The following is a 13,414-nucleotide window of genomic DNA, read 5'->3' as shown; positions in this document are numbered from 1 at the left end:
GAGTGGGATGCTGCATAATCAATGTTCATACCATCAGGTTGGAGGCCACCTAAAGTGTTGTTCCTCCAACCTAAATGTGGCCTTTTCACGACAGTGGAGGAGGTTATGGAAGGACATTTCAGAATGGGAATGATAAGTGGAATTAAAATGAGTGGCCACTGGGAGATCCCGTTTGTTTTAGCGGACAGAGCGTAAATGCTTGGCAAAGTGGTCTCCCAATCTACATCAGGTCTCATCAGGAAGAAGGTACAGGAGCCTCAGGACTCCGACCACCAGGTTCAGGAACAGTTATTTACCCTCAACCATCAGACTCTTGAATTAAAGGAGATAACTTCACTCAACTTCCCTTGTGATGCACCATCAATAACTCTCAGAGACATGAGGCGAGATGTAGGCTTTTATTGGCTGGAAGAAAGAACAAGCAGCAAGTGACCACCACACTACATCCTGGAGACTGAGGCCGGGGCTGTGTCTCCAATCGCCTTTATACCGGGGTCTGTGGGAGGAGCCACAGGAGCAGTCAGCGGGGGGGGGGGGGGGGTGTCCAGACAGGTATATGTAGTTCACCACATCTTGCCCCATCATTGAAAAGTTCCCACAACTTATGGACTCACTTTCAAGGACTCTTCATCTCATGTTCTTAATTTTATTGCTATTTATTTATTAATTTTTAAATATTAATTTAAATTTTTAAAGAAGGAATACAAGGACTCAATTAATACAACAATGAATAAAAAATTAATTCAAATACATTAATAAGTCCGAAAGAAAAGAAAGAACACCAATCCCAACACCATCTCCCCACATTTAGAAAAATGGAGGGAAAAAAACACAAGAGACAGAGGAAAGAAAGGAAAGATGAAGAAAAAAAGAAAAAGAAGAGTAGGCATCCAGCTCTCAGAGTCAGTTTAAAATATAAATTTAAGAAACTAGCTTATAATAAGGGATACATTAATTTAAAAAAATTAAAATAAATAGGTTAAACAATCCGGGCATTTAAGTAATCCAAATATGGTTGCCAAATCTCAATGAACATAGTGTATCCATTCCTAAGGATATAACTAATCTTCTCAAGGGGCATACAACTTTGCATTTCTTTATTCCAACGATCAATATGTACAAGGGATTTCCATGTTACCGCTATGCATTTCCTGGCTACTGACAGTAAATTTGAATTTATTCCTGGGGAGGTTAACTTCCAAAACAATTCTGGGTCTAGGGGGAAAGCCATCCCCAGAATCTCTCCCAGTACCTCCCCCAGATCTATCCAAAAAGATCTCAATTTCGTGCATAGCCAGGTGGAATGCAAAAAGGTACCAACATCTATGCCACTCCTGAAACACTTGTCAGAAATTTCTGGTTTATTTTTATGTATTTTCTCAGGTGTGAGATATAACTGATATAAAAAATTAAAATGTATCATTCTGTATCTAGAGTTGATAAGAGTGGTAACACTATCCAAATATAGATGCGACCAGCATTGATGATCAATTACAATGCCCAAATCCGACCCATCTTTCCCTCGATCTGTATATACCAAGCTTTGGGGATTGGTCCTGGAATAAAGAATACATATTAGAAATAAATTTACTTGTATTTCCCTTTCGAATTAGAATCTCCATGTCTGAGCACCTTGGTAGGGCCAGTGATGAACCCAAACAGTCCCCCAAAAAAGATCGTAATTGGAGATAGCAGAAGAATGTGTTATTAGATAAATTATATTTATTTTTAAGTCCCTCAAAAGACATAAGTTGCTTCTGCTGATTATAAAAATCTTCAACATGCCTGATACCGTGTTGATACCAGGTGACTAGAAATTTATTACCCAGAAACATAGGTATTAATCTGTTCTGAGATACAGGCGTCTTTGATGATATTCCTTTTTTTAGACCCATAACTTGTTTAATTTTTTTCCCAAACATAAATTACATGTCTCAGTAGAGGATTGTTTGTTTTCTTTGTAATTAACATGGAGTCCCATTTACATATAAATTCTTCTGCCATCTCTTCTCCTACCATATGTAAGTCAATTGTAACTCAAGAAGGAATAGTTGTCTCATCAAAAGAAGCAATAAAATGTGCTTGTGCAGTTAAATAATATATATTTTTTAATCTGGTAATTTTAACCCTCCCAATTTATAGTCCCAGGTCAATTTTTCCATGGAGATTCTAGATATTTTACCCGACCATAAAAATAGACAAATATGTCCATTGAGAATCTTAAAAAAATTATTGGATAATGGGATAGGTAAAGACTGAAAAAAATACTGAAGTCTTGGCATTATCTTCATTTTTATACAGTTTACCCTACCCATCAGTGTGATGGGCAGGTTTATCCACCTACATAGATCCTCCTCAGCGTTCCACAGCAAGGGGAGATATTTAAGTTTATAAAAGTCATTATGACTAAACTTAATCCCCAGATATTTCATGTCGGATTTAACCAATCTAAACTGACTGCCATATTGATATTGCTATTCAATATTTTCACATGATTTAATTTATTATTTATTTTTCTTTATTCTCTTTTGGAAAAATCCTTAGCCATGAAGGTTCAGAGATGACTGGAAAGATTTTTTTTTTCTCTCTCTCTTTTTTAATTTTATCCTCAATTGGACTGCCCAACTTTTCTTTTTCTTTCTTTTTTTTCAATTTAGTTAGTTAGTGGGGGTTTTTCCCTTTATCAAATAAAATTTCCAGTTTTTTTTTTATGATTGCTATGAGGAGTTGTAGTTTTTTTGACCATTGTATATATAACAGCATAACATCTTACCTACCTGATTTTGACATTATACATTTTCTGTTTTTATTATTGCTGTTTATATGTCTTTTATATTATCTGTTTGCTAAACTCCTCCTCGGATTTGTATATTCTTTATTTGAAAATCAATAAGAAGATTGAAAAATTAAATTAAATTAAATGATATTGGGCATCGTCTCCACTACCTAGAGGTAAAATTTTACTTTTATTCCGATTTATTTTATATCCCGAGACTATACCATAATCGTCCAGCAAGGCCCTAAGTCTTACCAAAGAGCTGGCCGGGTCAGCCAAATATACTAAAATGTCATCAGCAAATAAATTAATTTTATATTCTTCCTGGGCCACTTTAAACCCCTTTATTTCTGGATCCCATCTAACAGCCTCAGCCAGTAGTTCTATTGCCAGAACAAATAGAGCTGGAGGTAGTGGGCAATCTTGTCTACTAGATCTATGTAGAGAGAAAACTGGTGAAATCTGCCCATTCATAATTATTTTGGCCTTAGACTGATGGTAAAGTGTTCTTATCCAATTTATGAATATTTGGCCTAGATCAAATTTTTCCATTGTTTTAAATAAAAAATCCCATACAAGTCTATCAAAGGCCTTTTCAGCATCTACAGCCACTGCTACAGATGGGTCCACCTTCGTCTTAGCTAAATGTAATATAGTCAATAGTCTGCCAATATTATCAGATAATTGTCTATTTTTAATAAATCTTGCTTGATCGGATTTAATCAATTTTGGCACATATCAAGCTAATCTACTAGCCAATGCCTTTGCTATAATTTTATAGTCTGCATTTAAAATTGAGATAGGCCTATAAGATGCTGGTTTTAGCGGATCCTTAACCTTCTTAAGAATTAACGTAATAATTGCTGCTGAAAAGGATTCTGGTAGAGTATGGGTCTCCTTTGCCTGAGACACAACCCTCATAAAAAGGGGCATTAATTGATCCTTAAATTCTCTATAAAATTCAGGGGGAAAACCATCATCTCCCAGCTTTTTCAATTTCATCCCTAGAAAAAGGGGCATTCAATTCTTACTGATCTTGTTGACTCAATTTGGGAAGTTGTAAATTAGACAAGAAATAATCAATTTTCAGTGAGTCACCCACTGATTCTGATTTATTTAGCTCCGAATAGAACTGCTTAAAAGTATCATTTATTTCTTTTGACATATGAAATCTGACCTTCCCCTGTTTGAATCGCATTTATTGTTTTGGAGGTTTCTACCATCCTCAATTGCCAAGATAGTACTTTATGGAGATGTCTTCCTTTTTTAAAAAAAGGGGCTTCCCTTCGTCCACCATCAACTCTGCTCTCAAACGCATCTCTCCCATTTCCCGCACATCTGCCCTCACCCCATCCACCCGCCACCCCACTCGGGATAGGGTTCCCCTTGTCCTTACCTCCCACCCCACCAGCCTCCAGGTCCAACGTATAATTCTCCGTAACTTCCGCCACCTCCAACGGGATCCCACTACCAAACACATTTTTCCCTCCCCCCCTTCTGCTTTTCGCAGGGCGACACTTCACCTGCGAGTTGGCTGGTGTGGTATACTGCGTCCAGTGCTACCGGTGTGGCCTTGGTGAGACCCGACGCAGACTGGGAGACCGTTTCGCTGAACACCTATGCTCGGTCTGCCAGAGAAAGCAGGATCTCCCAATGGCCGCACATTTTAATTCCACGTCCCATTCCCATTCTGATATGTCTATCCATGGCCTCCTCTATTGTCAAAATGAATCCAAACTCAGGTTGGAGGAACAACACCTTATATACTGGCTGGGTAGCCTCCAACCTGATGGCATGAACATTGATTTCTCTAACTTCCGTTAATGCCCTTCCTCCCCTTCTTACCCCATCCCTGACATATTTAGTTGTTTGCCTGTTCTCCATCTCCCTCTGGTGCTCCCCCCGCCTCCTTTCTTTATCCTGAGGCCTCCTGTCCCATGATCCTTTCCCTTCTCCAGCTCTGTATCACTTTTGCCAATCACCTTTCCAGCTCTTAGCTTCATCCCACCCTCTCCGGTCTTCTCCTATCATTTCGCATTTCCCCCTCCCCCCACTACTTTCAAACCTTACTATCTTTCCTTTCGGTTAGTCCTGACAAAGGGTCTCGGCCCAAAACGTCGACAGTGCCTCTCCCTATAGATGCTGCCTGGACTGTTGTGTTCCACCAGCATTTTGTGTGTGGTGTTGTTAGTACTTTATGGGTTCTCTTTCCTAATTCATAATATTGTTATTTTGATTTTAGTATCATTTTTTCTATTCTATAGGTTTGTTTTGTGTTATATTCTAATTTTTTTTATAATTTTCCTGTTGTTGAATTCTGACAATCTTTTTCTAATTGTTATTTCTTTCTCCAATTCATTTAATTCTGTTACATATTTATTTTTTATACCCTTAACATATCCAATTATCTGTCCTCTTAAGTATGCTTTTAATGTGTCCCAAAATAAGAAATTATTGGCAGTAGAGGGTGAGTTCGTCTCACAGAACAATTCTATTTGAGCTCTAATAAAACTGCAAAACTCTGGTCTTTTCAACAGTAAAGGATTAAAACACCATCTATATTATGTTTTTTTGTTTATCAGGCATTTCAATTGATAAAATTAAAGGTGAATGGTCCAAGAGTAGTCTAGCGACATATTCTGTTTGAATGATCCTACTTTCTAATTTCTAATTTCTGATAATAAAAATAAGTCAATTCTAGAGTTGGAATCATATTGTTTTGAATAGAAAGAGTAGTCTCTTTCCCTTGGATGCTGCCACCTCCAGGCATCTACTATATTCAAGTCCTTCATGAAGGCCAGGGTGGTTTTTGCTGCCCTGACCTTCACGACTTTTTTAACTGATCTATCTAAAACTGGATCCAGACCAAAATTGAAATCCCCTCCAATTAAGATATTTTCATATCCTTGAACAACTTTCAGAAAAAATATTTTGGATAAATTTCTCATCATCATAATTGGGGACATATAAATTCAAAAGTGTCCAGGATTCTGAATATATGTGACAATTGACCATAGCAAATCTCCCGGCCGGATCAATGATAGTATCTTCCACCTTCTTCCCTATTAATACTGCCACTCCCCTGGCTTTAGAATTAAAGGAGGACGCTATTACTTGACCAACCCATCCTCTCTTTAATTTGTAAGATGAGTTTCTTGAAGAAAGGTAACATCAATATGATTTTTTTAAGATATGTCAGGACTTTTTTCCTTTTTATTGGTCCATTTATCCCATTAACATTAAGACTTAAAAATTTAATTGCTCTATTCATATTTATCAGATTTTATCAGTTGATAAATCCTACCCACATAAAAAGTATAAATTAATCCCACTTCTTTGAGTGACTCTGAGATATTTGGTGCCTTTCTCAATAGAGTTTAGAAAATAGAAAGGAGACCAAAGAGGGAAGAAAATAAAAGAAAAAAAGAAATTAAAAGAAGAAAAAGAAAAGGAGAAAAACCCTCCCAACTGGCACTCCAAGTCCACGGCGCCTTAAACCCTCTTACTGTGGGGTTCGATAAACATCACACTAAAGATGGACATTCTTTAACATATAACATAATTAATCTTCTTCTTTTAAAAAGAGAAAAAAAAATTATCCACTCCCCCAATAACTCCTTAATTAAACATCTGTAAAAATAAATTATATTCCACATCTGTTATTACTAAATATCTAACATAATCTATAATATTGAAAGTAAATATAATAAATATAGCAATATATCCAAATAAAGAAGAGAATTCAAATAAACTTATTAAATATAACCCTAAATATTGTAACTTAATACATATCCAGCATACCAAAAATTAAGCATATCAAAAGATGATATCTATATAATCAAAGTTATTCATCCACTCCATAATGTACTGGTTAGGCACAAGAGTACATTCAGCGAGAGACTCATTCCACCGAGATGTAACACTGAGCGTCATAGGAAGTCATTCCTGCCTGTGGCCATCAAACTTTACAACTCCTCCCTCGGAGTGTCAGACACCCTGAGCCAATAGGCTGGTCCTGGACTTATTTCCACTTGGCATGATTAACTTATTATTATTTAATTATTTATGATTTTATTTTGCTATAGTTCTTCACTATTCTTGGTTGGTGCGGCTGTAACAAAACCCAATTTCCCTGGGGATCAATAAAGTATGTCTGTCTGTCTGTTATAACAAAATTAGATGAACTACTTCCTAAGTAGTATATTTCAAAAAGACCATCCATAATCAATATTTTAAATCATAATAGTCTTCATCCATAATCATATAGATTTGAAGTTCAAGATTATAATGTTGTTAAAATTAATCTATATTAATAAAGAAAATCAAATAATTTTCTTCATATATTTTGTCCAAGATACATCTTTCTAGGCCTCTTGTTCCAGAAGAATATTCTGAATCACGATGTCTCAGATATTTTTTATTTATTGGATCTTCATGCTGATTACAACTTGACTCAGTTTGCTAGATTTGTTCCTGCTGAATTGTTCTGAATTTTATTGTTTATTTATTATTAATATTTCTTTCTTTTTGTATTTGCACAGTTTGTTGTCTTTTGCACACTAATTGAATGCCCTAGTTGATATGGTCTTCCACTTATTATATTATGATTATTATTTTATTACAGATTTATTAAGTATGCCCACAAGAACATGAATCTTGGGGATGTATATGGTGACATATATGTGTTCTGATAATAAATTTACTTTGAACTTTGAAAAGGCACAAGTCAACGGAATGACATTTAAAGTACTCCAAAAGTCTATGTCATAACATGCACAATGCAAAATGCTGAGATTGTCAGACTTACAGCAAAGGTTCCTCAGGGCAAAGTTCAAGACCAACTATCTTTAGCTGCTTCATCAATAAATGCTCCTCCCTCATTATGTCAGAAAATGATGCTTGCACAACACTCACAACTCCTCAGGAAATGAAGCAGCACTTGTCTATATACATGAAGAGCTAGTCTAGGTATTGGAATTGGTTTGTAATTGTCCCATTTACAGTGAAAAGCTTGTCTTGCATTCAGCCCATACAAATCAAATCGTTAGACAGTGCTTTGAGATAGAACAAGGTAAAACAATGCAGAATAAAGTGATTCAGCTACAGAGCAAGTACACGGCGGGTAAAGAACGAGGTCCAACAACATAGGTTAGGAGTCCAATTTATTGAACGAAGAAGCTATTTAATAGCAGGGCAGAACTGTACTTGAGCATGGTAACTCAACATTCAGGCATGGATTGTTAAGTGCCAAATTACATTCTCAGTGTCAAGATCCAGGCACTTCCAAATTCCACCATGAGAGAGCCAAAACAACTACCTTTAACAGCACCATCCCTGAGTTTGCCATCAGCTTTCTGGAAGTTTCAGCTGGACAATTCACTTAAACTCAGCGGCTACAGGACATGTCATCCTGCGAAGAGTGGCTGAGCTCCTGGCACGACAAGGCCTTCCCACTCTCTGCAAGCTGCCAAGTCAGAAATGCCGTGGAATAATTTTCACCTGTCTGGATGAACCCATCTCCAAACATCTAGGCACCGTCCAGGATAAAGGAGCCTGTTTGGCTGACACCACACCACCTACCATAAACAATCATTCCCACCATCAATGGTACACAGTGAATACAGGGTGTCCCATCTATAAAATGCATTACAGTTAATGACTCAGGCCATTCCAACAGCACCTCCCAAATCCATGATCTCCACCACCACAAAGGATAAGGGCAACTGGCTCATGCAAACCCACCAACTGCAGGCTTCAATCCAAAATGCGTACCAATTAAACTTGAAAGGAGTATCAATATTCCTTCATTGTTACTGGGTCTAAATGTTCATGCTTCCAGTGCAATAGCACTGTGAGAACGCCTCATTAGAAGGAATGCTCATGTCCGCTTTTGAAAAAATATTGGAAAGACATTTTTGATATTATTTCTACAGCATTGAACATTGATTTACAACCTCATCCTATTACTGCAATTTTTGGTTTACCAATGATGGACTCACTCCATTTATCCTCTTCCACTTGTCGAATGATTGCATTTCTTACTTTAATGGCTAGACCTATTTTGTTGAATTGGAAAGAAATTAATCCTCCTACCGTATTTCATTGGTTTTCTCAAACTATGTTATGTCTAAATTTAGAAAAAATTAGAAGTGTTGTATTTGATACCTATTAAATTTGAAAAGATATGGAGACCATTTATTCAATATTTTCATATGATGTAATATGACCCTGTTCCAAGCCTATTTGTTTTTCCAGTTTCAATTTTATATATGTTGAGAGGATCGGAGTTGACGACACATGATTTTGTATTTTTGTGAGATATTATAAACAGCCCTTTTTTCCATTTTTTCTTTTTCTCTTTTTTCTTTTCTGTTTTTTTCCCCTTATTAGTTATTAGATTATTAGATCAGTTTTTTTGCATAATCTTTTTTTCTTTTTCTTTTTTCTGTTTTTTTAATATATATTATGATATACCTAGGTTTGCCTTGTTTATTTGTAAATTGTATCGTCCATGACTTATTTATACTGTAACCATTGCTTATGTATTCTTTCATGTTCAGTTGAAATGTGTATGTTTGTAATCCCATTATCTATGTATCAATTTTATTTTGTTGATATTAATAATAATAATAAAAAGATTGAAAAAGGAAAGGAAAAGGAATGCAATAGTTCATGAAGGCATCTCATCACAGCCTTCACAAGAGTAGTGCACTCAAGCAATAAACACCAGTATTGCCAGTCACATCCTGTTCCTAAGTAAACAAAAGTCATGAAATAAGAAGCCAGTGAGCAGGAGAACAAGGAACTTTTGTTGATAATGAAGAAGCATGCTGCCCCAGCACCTTGAACATTAAGATGGGAGTATCATGTACCCAGTTTTCGTTTAACATGAAGAGCAGTGCTCCTCATCACAGTGCAGTCTGCAAGGAGCATTCTCATGCCTCTTCACATTTCTCTGAAACTGACGGCGATTTCAAGATGTGAACAATTTTGTAGGAGACCACACACAGATTCTCACTCAGAGCCATAGTGACAGCCCATTTAGCATATCTCCCAGTATTTCTAAGAAGACAAGAAATTTCTTCATTCACACAACACTTAAAATAGAAGGCACTGTGCAAAAATAGATCTCTTGTGTCCACTTGAATCAAAGTCTGCCTCTATGCATGTTCTGATCCTGAAGAAAGTTTCCAATAATAACAGTCTCTACCATAGACTCTGGACAAATAAGACTATTACTCTTTATGTCTGCAATTCATGGAATACTCACTCACCACAGTAATACTGTGCACCACACCCTACATCATAACCTAGAGATTCTCCAGCTTAGTTCCTGGGATGAGAGGAATTGCCTATCAAGGGAGACTAAACCGCATGGGCTTGTATCCCTTGGAGTTTAGAAGAATGAGGGGTGACCTCATTCTAAGCAGGCTTGCAATGTTTTCACTAGTGGGAATGTCATGAATAAGAGCACATCATCTCAAGATAGAGAGCTGGTCACTTAAAACTCAGGTTCATAAAAATTTCTTCTTGAATGCGATGGTGAATCTCTGGAACTCTCAGCCCTGGCAACTGATTGAAATTGGATCATTAGAAATAATTAAAGGTTTATAAATATTTGATAGGTCAAGGAATAAAGGGATATCGAGGTCAAAAGTCAAAGTCAAATTTAATTTATCAAAGTACGTATATGTTACCATATGCTACCTTGAGAATAATTTTCTTGTCGGCATCTACAGGAAAATAAAGTACAATAGAATTTATGAAAAACTATGCATAAACGAAGATGGCCAGACAATTAATAGGTAAAAGAAGGCAAATTATGCAAATAAAAATAAATAAAACTGAGAACATGGGCTGTAAAGTGACAAGTTGTAGAGCCCTTGAAAGTGAGTGTAAGTTTTGGGATCACTTCAGCACTATGATGATGAAGTTATCCACACCGGTTCAGCAGCCCGATAGTTGTTGGGTAATAATTCTTCCTGAACTTTACAGTGTGGAAGCTACGGCTCCTGTACCTCCTGCCTAGTGCTAGTAGCGAGAAGAGACATGGCCTGGATGCTAGGGGTCTTGATAATAGATTTCTTGTGCTACTTTCTCGTGACAATGCTCCATGTAAATGTCCTCAAAGATGGAGAGGGCACTGTCAGATATGGACTGGCCTGTATCCACTGCTTTCTGTAGACTTTTCCATTCCTGGGCATTGGTGTTTCAATACCAGGCTGTGATGCATCCAGTTAGGATAATCTCCACTCTGCACCGACGGAAGTGACACAGAAGAGGAGCTGGAGGAGGCATAGACATATCTGATGTTGAAAGGCCTCGGGAGAGTGGATGTAGAAAGGATGTTTCCTATGATGGGGAAGTCTAAAACTAGGGGACACAGCCTTAAAATAGAGGGCTACCTTTTAGAGCAGTAGTGAGGAGGGATTTCTTTGGCCAGAGAGTGGTGAATCTGTGGAATTCATTGCCACAGGTGGCTGTGGAGGCCAGGTCACTGCGTGTATTTAAGGTAGAGGTTGATAGATTCTTGATTAGTCAGGGCATGAAAGGATACGGGGAGAAGGAAGGAGTTTGGGGCTGAGAGGGAAAATAGATCAGCCATGATGAAATGGTGTTGCAGACTTAATGGACCAGCTGGCCTCATACTGCTGCTATATTTTATGGTCTAGATCAACTATGGTCACATTATGTGGTGGGGTATATTTGTAGGGCCTGATGGTCTACTCCTGCTCTACTCTAGTGTTCTTCAGCCAGAAAGTTTAATTGGTCATCTGGGGAACCAGTTTGACTGGGGTCAAGTAAAATATGGTCAATGGACATTGTGTTGGGGCAGTAGGCAAATGAGATTGCTTCTACCCATTCAGTATTGCCACTACTCCAGTAAACGCACGATTTAGCTCTGCAGTGTTTAAATGTTTAAACTAGACTAAATAACAGTACGAACATCCTTACCACAGCAGCCTAGCTTTTTCCAGAAGGTTCTTGTATTCTCCGCTCAGTTCTGACCACCTGACACAACAGGAGTTGACGGTAATAGCTACTAAAAACATGCAGATTACACCTCACTTCATTCATATTCACAATTCTTTCATACCATGCTGAGTCAGTGGTTAAATTGGTCTAGACTATGAACCCACTGTTTGTTCAATGACCAGCACAGAAGCAGAGAAGTTTAAATGAAGTTGCTTAATTAGATACATCAGGAACGCAAATGTAAGAGCAAAAGTATTATCTAGCTGTAAAGCCCACCTGAAACTTTTGGAAAGGCATCTACTGCCTGTCACCAGCATGGAATACTTGTGACTCCAAGCCCGCAACAGAGTTGAGTCTCAACTGCTCTCTGAAATGGTCCCACTCTAGGGGACAAATTGGGAGTAATAACTCTTGGCTTCACCACCTCCCAAAAGGATATTTGACTCCAATACAACAATTTATCCTCCACCTACCTTCCCTCTCACCTATCACCTTCCAGTTGTTCTCCTTCCCCTCCCTTTCTCCTTCATGTTCCAAGTTCAAAGTTGAAAATACAAAACCCTTCTTCCAGAAGCTGCAGATTTTCTCGTTTGTGTTTCCTCCTACCTTCCCAGTGCTGATGAAGTGTCAGCGGGACTGCTGACTCTTCATTCCTTACCATTGAGACTGCTGTTCATCCAGCATTTTGGACTTCTAGTATCTGTGGGATCTCCGGTTAATTTACCTCTATTCAGGTGGCATTTGGCTCTTGGCAATGTGTGTTTTTATTTCATCTGACCTGACAACCTTCCTTTATTTGTTTCAAATGTCTCCCTCATCCTCAGTAAGTTTCCACTTGACCTGATAGGCCGGTACAGATAAAAATCAACACATTGTTTAAAGAACAAAAAACAGCAAGGAGCGTGGAGTACTACTTCAACATAGATCTAGTGTGCACGTACCAACAGCGGTGTAGTGGAATATTCTTTGTATAATAGTGATTTAATCTCAAGGAAACAGTAAGAGTGGAGATGAAGGGGCCTCGGCCGGAAATGTCTCTTTATCACTCTCCACTGATGTTACAGGGTTCCTCCAGCAGCATTTTGTGTGTGTTACTCTGGATTTCCAGCATCTGCAGAATCTCCCGAGTGGGTGAAGATGAAAGTAACACTCAGACTTGAATCGAACTGACATCCATAACAAAACTCTCTTTAATTTATTACTAACCCTAAACGGGGAAAACAATTCCCGTTTCTGGGAAGGAGTCTACACTGGAAGCGACAGATCTCTGGGGATAAAGAAGTAGTGAAACCGCGTTAGAACTTTCCCGCGTCAGCGCTAAAGGGTAGTGAGAATGAGTGCCAGACAAAATCAAGACAAACACCCAAACACAAAGTCACCTTGCACGAAGTCGACAGCAGATCAGTTTCGGGAGTCCTTTCATTTTCCTTGTTCTGACGTATTAACCCCGATGGAACTGAAGCCCTTTGTTACATTAGCACATGTTCCAGCCGCCGTGTACAAGAGATGCTTATTAGAATATCGTATCAAAATACAAATAGATTTCAGATCGCTCTTCAAAGTTTAACCCTCCTTTATCTTACCAGTCCACTCAATTTTAACTGCCACGAAATCACTTTTAAACTGGGGTGTATCATTTCAATTTGACGTGCAACGAAGAGT

At 37.9% G+C, this 13,414-nt stretch overlaps 1 long non-coding RNA gene across 2 annotated transcripts in view; it reads right to left on the bottom strand.

The window, feature by feature from the left end:
* Positions 1-13,414, bottom strand: part of LOC132399153 (uncharacterized) — a 27,635-nt gene extending 14,221 nt beyond the window's left edge. For both annotated transcript variants that reach the window (XR_009513889.1, XR_009513888.1), the window contains exon 1: positions 13,132-13,414. This is a non-coding gene — a long non-coding RNA (uncharacterized LOC132399153). The remainder of the gene's footprint in view (positions 1-13,131) is intronic.

This window comes from Hypanus sabinus, chromosome 9, assembly GCF_030144855.1.
Source record: "Hypanus sabinus isolate sHypSab1 chromosome 9, sHypSab1.hap1, whole genome shotgun sequence".
Taxonomy (NCBI): domain Eukaryota; kingdom Metazoa; phylum Chordata; class Chondrichthyes; order Myliobatiformes; family Dasyatidae; genus Hypanus; species Hypanus sabinus.
Note: the sequence above shows the minus strand (reverse complement) of the source record. Positions and strands in the feature narration are given on the sequence as shown.